This window comes from Cervus canadensis, chromosome 14 (genome assembly GCF_019320065.1).
Source record: "Cervus canadensis isolate Bull #8, Minnesota chromosome 14, ASM1932006v1, whole genome shotgun sequence".
In the NCBI taxonomy this organism is placed as follows: Eukaryota; Metazoa; Chordata; class Mammalia; order Artiodactyla; family Cervidae; genus Cervus; species Cervus canadensis.
In genome coordinates, this window is record NC_057399.1 from 13,153,740 (window position 1) to 13,166,704 (window position 12,965).

General features: G+C 43.2%; 1 non-coding gene and 1 pseudogene across 1 annotated transcript; one reads left to right on the forward strand and one right to left on the reverse strand.

Moving 5' to 3' along the window:
• The first annotated feature begins 3,312 nt into the window (after window positions 1–3,312).
• Window positions 3,313–3,438, forward strand: LOC122453471. Its single transcript, XR_006273089.1, has one exon. It is a non-coding gene; the product is annotated as a U6atac minor spliceosomal RNA (small nuclear RNA).
• Window positions 3,439–7,036: 3,598 nt separating this feature from the next.
• On the reverse strand, window positions 7,037–10,626 carry LOC122452790 (annotated as a pseudogene).
• Window positions 10,627–12,965: the final 2,339 nt, after the last annotated feature.

Genomic DNA, 12,965 nt, shown 5'->3' on the forward strand with positions numbered 1-12,965 from the left:
TTAGAGTTCATTCTTGGCTTTACACATTCTGTGGGTTTTGACAAATATATAATGACATGTAGCCACTGTTATTCTTTTTACTTTTTTTAATGTGACTATTAGAAAACTTAAAATTATGTATATGCTTCACTTTGGGGAGTTCTATTGTACAGTGCTGGTGTAATTACTTTTCATTCTAAACAAAGGTTAATGCTCAGAGATCATCTTTAAAGTGGCACTTTTAAAAAATGTTACTCATCAATGATTTTGTCCTGAGCTGAAAACATCTTTCTACATTTCAGATAAATAAAACCCATCAAACCTTTTGATTCATCTTGGTGCACTATAGTTTCCCCATCACTTTACTTTTGTTTCTTTATAAAGTATTTCAAGTAATCTTCCTGTAGAAATCAAATAGGTGGTTGCTTTTAAAAAAAATTTAATATGATAATATTTGCCTTTTAATGCGAGTGTTTGGATTTAATGTAATTATTGATATATGGTTGAGTTTAAATCTATCTTGCAATTTGTTTTCTAGTTACTCCAGTTCTTTTTTCCTTTTTCCTACTTTTCCTACCTTCTCTCAGAATAATAAAGTGTTTGGAGTGCTGTTTTTATTATTTCATTATATCTCTTCTGTTGGCTTATCAGCTCTACTTCTTTGTTTTACTTTTTAGTAGGCGCGCTAGAGTTTATCGTATACAGTTTAACTTATTATAGTCCACCTTCAAATAATAATCATCACTTCATGTCAAATGTAAGACGTGACGCCAGTATACTTCCATTTTCTCCTCCCATCTTTTGTGCTAACGTTATCATACATTTTGCTTCCATGCACTGTTATTATTTTGCTTTAAATAGTCAATTATTCAAGAGCTTATAAAACGAGAAACTGTGTTTTATGTTTACCCATATGTCAAGCATTTCTGATGCTCTTCATTCCTTTATGTAACTCCAGATTTCTTTTTGGTATCTAGAGGAAGGGAAATATTTTGATTAAGAACATGGCAGGTTTTGCTGATTTCAATTAACTAGGACCCCATACATTGGTTTTGGGAGTTTATGCATACTATTAATACATTCCTGAAGTTAATTTTTAATGGAAATGATTTTTCTCGCTTTATTTAGCTTAAACACATTTTCTTGTCGATCAGAGACAGTCCCTCCATCAGTCCCCAGCAACGTGACTCACTGGGATGGGGAAGGAGGCAAGCCCCTGGAAAAGGGAGGCTGTAGTGGGCTGGGACACGGAACCAAAGAGGGGCTTGAAAATATGAGATAAGAGGGGATCTGAGCCTTGTCTCCTGTGGAGCTCAGAGAAGTGACACATCTCATAAAGTTCCCCTGCACTTAGCATGATGGGCATGTAGAGGAGATATGGTGCAAACGTGTCCTGTTCCCCGCCCCCCGCCGAGAATGCCACAGAAGAGGAGCTTAGGGTTTTCTGTCCCTGCTGGCTCAGATGGTGAAAAATCTGCCCAGCAAGGCAGGAGACTCACGTTCAATACCTGGGCCAGGAAGACCCCCTGGAGAAGAGAACGGCAACCCACTCCAGTATCCTTGCCTGGAGAATTCCATGGTCAGAGGAGCCTGGCGGGCTACAGTCCATAGGGTTGCAAAGAGCTGGACACGACTGAGTGACTAACCCAGGAGCTGAGAGAGCTGAGAGCCCAAAGAGGCTCAAGATCAGAACAAGGAGGCTGTAACTGGTGTCTGCATGGTCTGTACAACTGGATGCCAGATGAGAATGCAGGTATCAATGGGGATTGATTATGACAACCGAGGACCAGATGTCCTGCCTTCTTCCCCAGTCCCAGCTGGTGGGTTTGACTCTATATATTTTCCTCTCAAAACTATGGAGGGGGTTGGGGAGAGGCCTTGACTCAGCTGAGATCCTACTGAATTGACTAAGATTAAGTTGCAGTCGTTCGGCAGGAAGGGGACTTGCAGAGACAAGTAACTGTCCATCAGAGATTTGTGCAGCCCTACTAGAAACTGTCACTTAGAAGCAACTGCCCAGCCAGAGCAAACATTTTCTGAGTGTTATCACGTTCTCTGTTCGTTTACTGACTGTGACTATAACCTTGGAGAACAAAGGATCCCATGCCTTGGAGCAGAATCGGTGTATTTGACAGTCCCATTGCCCCTATATTGAGATCTCACAGGACAGAGAGAAGCCCTAACGCCAAGTCATTCAATAAGAACACATTATAAAACTTAACATTGTGACCTCAGCCTGTGATGCTGGTACAATATCTTGCCAACGTCCAGTAAGCCCTCTAAACATATGAGCCTGTGAGTATGAAATTGTCCCCATTCTCTACTTTCCTGCTTACTTCAGCAATTTTCGAACTTAAAAAATATTATTTTTATTTTTTAGCAATGGAACCCTTTTCCCAACAAAATCTTACAGAGTCCTACCATATAAAATAGAATTAAAAAAGCTGCATTTCAGTGCTACATTTATTTTCTCAGTTCAAATATATAATTAATAATAATTAATTGGTTCAAAGACCATAAATGAGAATTCAGATAATAAATGAAATTTTGATAAACACAAAAACTTACAATTGGGAATTATGTTTGATAATGTGGGCTTCCCTGGTAGCTCAGCTGGTAAAGAATCTGCCTGCAGCGCAGGAGACCCTGGTTCAAGTCCTGGGTCAGGAAGATTTCCTGGAGAAAGAATAGGCCACCCACTCCAGTATTCTTGGGCTTCCCTAGTGGCTCAAATTCTAAAGAATCCGCCTGCGATATGGGCCACCTGGGTTAAATCCCTGGGTTGGGAAGATCCCCTGGAGGAGGGCATGGCAACCCACTCCAGTATTCTTGCCTGGAGAATCCCCATGGACAGAGGAGGCTGGTGGGCTCTATTATAGTCCAAGGGGTCCCAAAGAGCTGGACACGACTGAATGACTAAGCACAGCGCAGCATGATAATTGTAGTCACACCAGTTTTGGCTTCCATTTCTGTACTTTGTTTTGGTTGCCTGTTGTAGAGAAAATCCTGCTTCATACAGATGAGTAGTTTGCAAAGGGTCTTGGTTTTTGAATTAGCCCACCTTGCATTCTCTGACTACTCTTTGTTCAAATTAACATGATACTTTGAAAAAGAAATATTGAGAGATTTTTATTTCAATACTGACTCAGGAACACTTATGTCCATACCAAAACCTGCACATGGATATTTGTAGCAGCTTTGTTCATAACTGCTAAAACTTGGAAGCAACCAGGATGTCTTTTAGTAGGTAAGTGGTTAAATTAACTGTGATACCTCCATACAATGGAAGATTGTTGAGCAATAAGAAGAAATGAGCTAATCAAACCACAAAGAGTGTTGTATGGAAGGAGAGAAGGTTAGCACCCACCTTGACAAGGATGGAAGAGGCCCTTTTGCCTGACAACACACAGACGGTTAAGGCATTGATACCTACTTTGTGGCATCTAACCACTATTTTTAAAAGGGGCTGGTGGCGGCAGAGGATGAGATGGTTGGATGGCATCACCAACTCAACGGACATGAGTCTGAGCAAACTCCGGGAGACAGTGAAGGACAGGGAAGCTTGGCATGTTGCAGTCCATGGGGTCGCAAAAAGTCAGGCACGACCTAGCAACTGAACAAAACAGAATAATAATCACGATGTTAGAAATAAAAAAAAAGAAAACCAATACCAACAGCAAAAAAAAAAAAAAAACACACCCACAAAAAGGGATGAAACTTAAAAGGCATATTTCTGAGTGAAAGAAGCCAATGTGAAAAGTTTACATACCTTCAGATTCCAACTCGATAACATTCTGGAAAAGGCAAAATTGTGGAGACAATAAAAAGATTAGGGATTGCCTGGGGCTAAAGGGGAGGGATGGGTGAAGAGGCAGAGCACAGAGGATTTTCAGGTCAGTTAAAGTGTTCTGTTTGAAACTATAAAGCTGGATACATGTTATTAAACATTTGTCCAAACCTACACACCAGGAGTGAACTCCAAACTATGGACTCTGGGTGATGATGTGTCAATGTAGATTCACTGATTGTAGCAAAGATACTGTTCTGCTGATGGGTGTTGACAGTGGGAGACGATGTGGGCAGAGGGGGACCTGGTATATGAGAACTCAGTACTTCCTGCCCAGTTTTGCTGTGAACCTAAAATTGCTCTAAAAAACAAACCGTAATTGATTTTTTAAATGCCAGTTTGACATTAAAAATAAAAAAATATTGATTCACTAATAAAGTTTGGATAATTGCTCAAATTCCTCATCATAAATGTAGTCAGAGAAGTAACACCCCCAAATGTCTGGTTAACTCCAATACTGTATATAATGTGACATTATTACTGTGTGACCACTTACATGTTCCTTTGTCTTTGTGCAATTGGCTATGACACTGTGATGAGAACATGCACCAGGCAGATGATTCTGAGCTTTGCCCAACACTTAATTGGAAACAGTGCACATTTGTATTCCTTGGTACTATTATACGCAAGCAGTTGAGCGTAGGCTTGGATTCGAGAAATGATCAGTGCAGATTTACACTTTTTCTAATCAAGGACACATTCAAAGAAGACAAAAAGAAATATGCAAAAAGAAAGAAAGAAATATGCAGAGATGGTAGGAAAAGATTTATTCTGAGGTCTATGAAAAGGAATCAACTCACCACACACATACTATTGTGATAGTGGTTTCTTGTGTGTCAAAAATCAAAATTCAAGTTTGTGTGTGTCCATGGTCTTACTTAAAAGTTATTTAGTTATTTAGCTTATACATTAAAGAAGCTCAAATCAAATATTTGTAGAGCCCAACAAACTTTCATTTGGGAGCAGCTTGATTCTTGCTTGATTAGACTATATTATTCAAGAGTTTTGTGCAAGAGTTTTGTATGTTGGAACGTATCTGTTTTAATTCTGATACCCTCTTTCTCTTCCAAAATAATGAATCATGCTCTCTTCCACAGCTGGAATAAATATGTCATTCTGCTGTCTTTTTTGCTTTGTGTAATCACGATGGTGTTTACGTTTAATTCTAACCCATCCTGTTTCTGGCAGCATGTGGTGCGATGTATGGATCAAAGGCAAACCTTCCCTCAGCTGAATGTCACTGTTGTCCCACTGTTTATTAAAAACTGGTTCCTTTTCATGCTATTAATTTTGACCTGATGTGTATATGTATTAAATTCTTATAGTTGGAATTAATTTTCTGGTATCTCATAAACATTGATTTTACACACAAAAAAATATCAACACTTTAAAAAAAAAAAGCCAATGGTCTGTTGTTCAGTAATTGTTACATTTTAGTAAGTTCAAATCTGGCAGGAAGACTCCAAATCATTACCTTCAAAAGATCCTTGTTCAATTATACTTTACAAGCTCAGTAGAGTCTTCTGGGGAATTAAAAATACTAAACAACTTTGTTTCTAAGCCCAGTTTTCCTATTGGCCTTACCACAGACACAATGAAATTTGAATTGTTGTAGGTTAGAGACCAGGAATATGAATGTTAAAGAAATTCTTCCAATTGCTACAATTTGAGAGCTTCCACCTTAAAAATTAAGGTTATTGTCTTATATTTATACTCTCAAGCCCCTGGTCCATCACTCTGCCTTCCTTTACACTCCCAAAACACTCATCATTTTTTCCTTGACACAGCCTGTCATGTCTAGAATTATGTTTGTTCTCAATTATTTGGTACTTTTACTACTGTAAATAAGATATTATCTCTGTTTTTATTTTTGCTCTATATTGATGGAATGTAGGAATACAATTGACATTTGAGAACTTATTTCTATATCCTTAACTTTCCTGAACTCTTAGTACTGATAATATTTTTCTAGTTAATACTTAGAAATACAATCATTATGTTTTCTGTAGAAATTGACATGCTTCTTCCCCTGCTATGTTAATGCTTCTTATTTTGTACTTGACAACGTTTTTTATATCTATCTGCACTTGACTGGAGAAGGAAATGGCACCCCACTCCAGTACTTTTGCCTGGAAAACCCCATGGATGGAGGAGCCTGGTAGGCTGCGGTCCATGGGGTCACTAAGAGTTGGACACGACTGAGCGACTTCACTTTCACTTTTCACTTTCACACATTGGAGAAGGAAATGGCAACCCACTCCAGTGTTCTTGCCTGGAGAATCCCAGGGACGGGGGAGCCTGGTGGGCTGCTGTCTATGGGATCACACAGAGTCAGACATGACTGAAGTGACTTAGCAGCAGCAGCACTTGACTGCACTTTAGTGCTATTTGAAATGGAAATGACTGGTTTCTGGTCTAGCATGGAAGAAGCTTGGGAGATGCCAACTCCCAAGTAGCTTGTACTAACAAGCTAACAAGTTAGTAGCTTATACTAACAAGCAAAAATCTGAACAGACTTATTGATAAACCAACAATTCTTCTTAGACCTGTAAGAGAAGTGAGGTCACAGGGCAGACTGCTACCCCCAAATTGGAGAGAACAGCCTGGGTTGCTGATGCTGGAGGACTTGGTACCTTGCAGGAGTTGCTTCCTTGCCTCTCTGCTCTGTCCCTTGTCCCTCGTCCCAAGTCTTGCAGGACCTACTACCCAGAGGTGTAGCGGCACCTAGGAACTTGGCAGAGATCCAGAATCTCCAGCCTCACTTGTGACTCAGTGAATCTGAACCGGTATTTTCACAACCTTCCCAGGTGACTCAGGAACCTTGTCAGGCTTCACAAGCACTGACCTCAGGAGCTTGCAGAAATGCCCACCAGAGGGCAGGTTTGCAGCAGGCACAGGTATCCAGAGACACCACTGGACACCCAGGTTCATTGGCGTAAAGCAGCTCTGCTGTGATGTCACCGTGGTTATGCACGAAGTCAACAATTTCTAGCCAGCACTTCTAGAAATTCGAAGCTCTTTTCTTCTAGGTTCTTAGATAGAAGCTTCCATTGCCTATGAAACAAAGGCATGATGGTCAGTCTACTTTTTAGTTTTAGTCACGTGGTCCACAATGTGAACCTTGGGAGACTCCCTTCTGTTTGCTGGGTTCTCACTTCTCGACCAGGACAATGGGGAGTTTGGAGACCATGTGCTCTGGAGGCTGAAATTCTATGACAGTCGCTCAGTTAGGTGTTTCTGAGTCACCAGGTTCCTCACAGTAGCCTTCACCTCCTGTTCCTCAGGCTGTAGATGGTGGGGTTGAGCATGGGGGTCACCACCCCATAGAAGAGGGGGGTGAGCTTGTCTGCAACGTCCTGTTTGTCTGCCCCCAGGGGGTCCTTGGATTTGGGCTTCCCATACATGAAGAGGATGGTCCCGTAGAAGATGACCACAACTGTGAGGTGGGCAGAGCAGGTGGAGAAGACCTTTTTCTTCCCTACTGCTGAAGGGGTCCTCAGGACAGTAGCAGTGATGAACACATGGCAGAAAAAGATGAACAGAACTGAGATGCTCATGAAAATAACAGTTGTTATCCCCATGCTGATCACGTTGACGGAGATGTCAGCACAGGCCAACTTCAGCACAGCCAGGATCTCACAGGGGAAGTGGTTGATGACGTCGTCCCCGCAGAAGGGCAGCCTCACAGCCTGGGTTGTCTGAACTACAGAGTTGGTGATACCAGCTGCCCAGGAGCCAACAGCCATGGGCACGTAGGCAGGCTTACTCAAGACGACGGAGTACCTTAGGGAGGGGCAGATGGCTACATAGCGGTAAAGCGCCATCATGCTCAGGAGCACTTACACTGTTCCTGCCATGGTGAAGGAAAGGAACATCTGCACGGCACAAGTTGAGAAGGAGATGGTTTTCCTGGGGGGTCAGGAAGCTGTCAAGGATGAGGGGCACTGAGGAGCTTGTGTAGCAGATGTCTAGGAAGGAGAGGTTCCCCAGGAAGAAGTACATGGGCGTGTGTAGGCGGGAGTCAAGGATGGTCACCAGGATGAGGAGCCCGTTGCCCAGCAGGATCACCAGGTACGTGAGCAAGATGAGCACAAAGAGTGTTTTCTCCAGCTTTGGGTGGGCCTAGAGGCCCAGGGGGATGAACCCCACCACGGGGGAGGTCTCATTGGACCTGTCCGTAGTGCCTCTGCTCCGTCACCTGCAGGAACTCAGAAGCTCAACCTCAGCACTCTCTGACTGAAGTGCTGGCTTGCTGGTGAGGAATGCCCTCTCTGCTGAGCAAGAGAAAAACAACTTTAACAATGATGGTTTCTCTGTGGTTCTCGGTAAGATTCTGGGGACTAGAAAAGAATCTAGTTTGTCATCTTACACCACCCTATGTGCAAGAGACACCTGAGATGCCCCTGTGGTGATTTAATTTACCTGACCAGACATACTCATTTCTACTGAAATATCCTAGATGGTGGACTTCTCTTGTTAAATCTTGGTCAGAGAGAGTGGCGTTGAAACACACATTGTTGTTGTTCAGTCGCCCAGTCGAGTCTGACTCTTTGCGACCCCATGGACCGCAGCATGCTAGGCCTCCCTATCCCTCACCATCTCCTGAAGTTTGCCCAAGTTCATGTTCATTGCACTGGTGATGCCATCCAGCCATCTCATGCTCTGATACCTTCTTCTCCTTCTGCCCTCCATCATTCCCAGAATCAGGGACTTTTGCAATGAGTCATCTGTTAGCATTAGGAGACCAAAATACTGGAAGTTCAGTTTCAGCATTAGTCCTTCCAATGAGTATTCAGGATTGATTTCCCTAAAGATTGACTGGCTTGATTTCCTTGCTGTCCAAGGGACTCTCAAGAGTCTTCTCCAGCACCACAGTTCAAAGGGGCATCAATTCTTTGGTGCTCTACCAACTCTCACAACCATACGTGACCACTGGGAAGACCATAGCCTTGAGTATATGGACCTTTGTTGGCAGAGTAATGTCTTTGCTTTTCAACACACTGTCTAGGTTTGCCATAGCTTTCCTGCCAAGAAGCAATCGTCTTCTGACTTCATGGCTGCAGTCATCATTTGAAGTGATTTTAGAGCGCAAGACGGAGAAGGCAATAGCACCCCACTCCAGTACTCTTGCCTGGAAAATCCCATGGACGGAGGAGCCTGGTAGGCTGCAGTCCATGGGGCCGTGAAGAGTCGGACATGACTGAGCAACTTCACTTTCACTTTTCACTTTCATGCATTGGAGAAGGAAATGGCAACCCACTCCAGTGTTCTTGCCTGGAGAATCCCAGGGATGGGGTCGCACAGAGTCGGACACGACTGAAGTGACTTAGCAGTAGCAGTAGAGCCCAAGAAGAGGAAATCTGTCACTACTTCCACCTTTTCCCCTTCTATTTGCTATGAAGTAATGGGGCTGGATGCCATGATCTTAGTTTTTTTTTTTTTAATGTTTAGTTTTAAGCTGGCTTTTTCACTCTCCTCATTCACTCTCATCAAGAGGTTCTTTAGTTCCTCTTTGCTTTCTGCCATTAAGGTGGTATCATCCGTATATCTGAGGTCGTTGATGTCTCTCCCACCTATCTTGATTCCAGCTTTTAACTCATCCAGGCTGACATTTCTCATGATATGCTCAGCATATAGTTTAAATAAACAGGGTGACAACAGACAGCCCTGTCATACCCGAACCAATCAGTTGTTCCATACAGGGTTCTAACTGTGGCTTCTTGACCCACATACAGGTTTCTCAGGAGACAGGTAAGATGGTCTGTATCTCCACCCCTTTAAGAGCTTTCCACAGTTTGTTTCCATGTGTACATTACCACATGTTAAATAGACAGCCAGTGGGAATCTGCTGTATGATGCAGGGAGCTCAATCTGGTGCTCTGTGACAACCTAGAGGGGTAGGATGGGTGGCAGGTGGGAGTTGGAAGGGAGTTTCAAGAGGAAGGGGACATATGTATACCTATGGCTGATTCATGTTGATGTATTGCAGAAACCAACACTACATTGTAAAGCAATTATTCTCCAGTTAAAAATAAATAAATAAATAAATAAAAATCTTTGTCAGAAAAGTGACACCAGGTTCACTTCATGCTTTTCTCCCTTGGTGTCCAGGGCTGGTGAAATGATGAGCCCTGAAGCCACAGCTATTGGCAGGCTTTCTTTGCTTCATGGTGACCTTCCCCTTTCCTCCTGTAATAGACAACCAGGTCCCAGGCCATCCTCTCATCTGTCCCTTCACACTATCCTGTCTTCCTCTCTCCATTCATCAGCCAACATGACTCACTCACACATGACTCTGAAACCCCACAGCCTTTCAGAAATGATGCCCTGGCTCCAAAAGAGACAGCAGTTCCAGGGAGAGGGTACAGATGGGTCACTTTGAAAGGGCAGGCTGGACAGGAAGGCCACCTGGGGAGGGTACGGAGGGTGAGGCTGGACTTGGGCAGCTTTGTTGTGGAGTATGGTTGCATTCTAAGGTGTTAATCATCCCCCTGGCTGCAGTGCCATCCTGGCCAGTTTGAACTGATGTTCTGGGAAACCAGGCAGCATTTAACAGCCACCATCTCAGCCTCTGGAGAGCCCCGGTTTCCTGATTGATTTCTCATTCCATTGCCACTGAAGTCAGGCTAATGCCTCTTTCCTGACTCCGAAGACCTCAATCTTAGAAAAGGGAATTCCAAACATCTAGTCTCACTGAATTTTTCTTTGTACTTCCAAGCTACATCCAATAATCCAACAGGATTATTAAGCAATATTCCTGTCCACCAATGAAGATCTTATTACCTTTTTAGGAAGCCCATTCTAGCTTTATAAATCTTGTATCATCTGAAAAGTTTGTCTCTTGGGTCAAATCTCTTAATATCTTCCTAGTTCTAGTTCTGCTCTCTGGGGACACATATAGCATGTCACCCCTTTCTGCCCCATAATAGCTCATCAGAGATCTAAAGATAAAGATGATTCTCTTAATTCTCCTCTTTTCCTGGGTCACACCCTGCGCCAGGCAAATCCAAATGTCTATGGTAGAATCCAGGCATCAGGTCTTGTTAAAGCTCCCCAGATGGCTTCAATGTTCAGCCAAAGTTGAGAACACTATCCTAACTTTGTATCCCAGGTATTCCATTCTGCCGTTAGGACTTTTTAAAAACAAACAGACACCAACAAACAAGCAAATCAAAGTCTTTAGAGACTTCTGTGATTTCTTCCTAGACATGTGCTTGATCAAAAGACTTTCCTGTAATAAGCAATATCTAGTGACAGGTTTTGAAGGCAAGCCATCTTCACCTTCCTTGGGCTTTTCTGAGGCCCTATTACCAGTCATATTATACCCTCTGCCCCTAAATGCAAAGGTCAGAATGACTTAAATGACATAAATGACTGACTGCCTGTCTCCCCTGACCTCTTCCCCACACAGGTGGGGTCTGTAGGAACTCTGTCAGGGTCCCGTACCTCCGAGGTCAGAGTCCCTCTCTGACCCAGGGGTTAGATGTTATGAATCCCCTTGAACAGCTCCTCTTCCACTGGAGGAAGGAAGACATGGCTTATTCATGAGTGGAATCACAGTTCCAACCTCCTCCTTCCTGTCATAAGAATAAAACTGAGGAATGTTTCCCTTTGGCATCACTTAAGCCTGACGAATTTGATTTGGAAGTAATTCATGTTTGGAAAGATTTTTCCAAAATACTTTCTTCCAGTTCAGTTCAGTTGCTCAGTCGTGTCTGACTCTTTGTGACCCCATGGACTGCAGCACGCCAGGCCTCCCTGCCCATCACCAACTCCCAGAGTTTACTCAAATTCATGTCCATTGAGTCGGTGATGCCATCCAACCATCTCATCCTCTGTTGTCCCTTTCTTCTCCTGCCTTCAATCTTTCCCAGCATCAGGGTCTTTTCAAATGAGTCAGTTTTTCGCATCAGGTGGCCAGAGTATTGAAGTTTCAGCTTCAACATCAGTCCTTCCAATGAATATCCAGGACTGATTTCCTTCAGGATGGACTGGTTGGATCTCCTTGCAGTCCAAGGGACTTACAGGAGTCTTCTCCAACACCACAATTCAAAAGCATCAATTCTTCGGCGCTCAGCTTTCTTTATAGTTCAACTCTCAAATCCATACACAACTACTGGTAAAACCATAGCTTTGACTAGATGGATCTTTGTTGGCAAAGTAATGTCTCTGCTTTTTAATATGCTGTCTAGGTTGGTCATAACTTTTCTTCCAAGAGGGAAATGTCTTTTAAATAGATGCACAAAAATAGTCGTAGAAACAGCTATGGGGTGGAAGCTACCTGCTTATTCAGGGCTTCCTAAAACATACCATACTGGCCATCCTTCAATTCTGGCTTTCATTATTCTGACAGACAACTGTAGACCCAGGTGTGGCAGGGTCCTAAGGGTCTGACTAGACCAACCTCCCCATCCCGCTCTCAAAGAATGCAGGTCCACTACTCCCTTGATTATGACACTCTGGCCTCAGCTGGAATACTTGAGTGAAGCAGGCTCTCCGCTTGCTGAAGCTTATTTCATTTTAAAGTAGTTCCCATAGACAGACAATTCTGCCTCCCTACAAATTCCATCCTGCTCTACCTTTTGCAGCCTTCAAACAAAGTTGGTTCTTTCCCCATGCCCTCCAAATATTTAGAAATAAGTTGGTTTTGGCAATAAGATGATAGAGAATCAACCCTGTTACTCTTATAGCATCCAAAAAAAAAAATGTCAAATAGTTTTAGAGGAATTGTCCACAGTTCCTGTATAATTGTGAGATATCTTTCTGGATATTATGTCCCACCAGGATGGATTGTGCAGGATCCAGCACTTGCCATACTACTGAAATCATCTTTCCCCCCCATTTTGAGACCTATTCTACTGAACAATCAAACCTATTCTTAGGGCTTCCCTAGTAGCTCAGTGATAAAGAATCCGCCTGCCAATGCAGGACACACAGGTTGATCTGGGAAGATCCCACATGCCACGAAGCAACTAATCTCATGCTCCACAACTATCGAGCCTGTGATCTAGGGCTTGGGAGCCACAACTGCCGAGCCTACTACACGCTGCAGTTACTTAAGCCCGCTTTCCCTAGAGCCCATGTTCCACAACAAAAGAGGCCACAACAACGAGAAGTCTGTGCACTGCGCCTAGAGAGT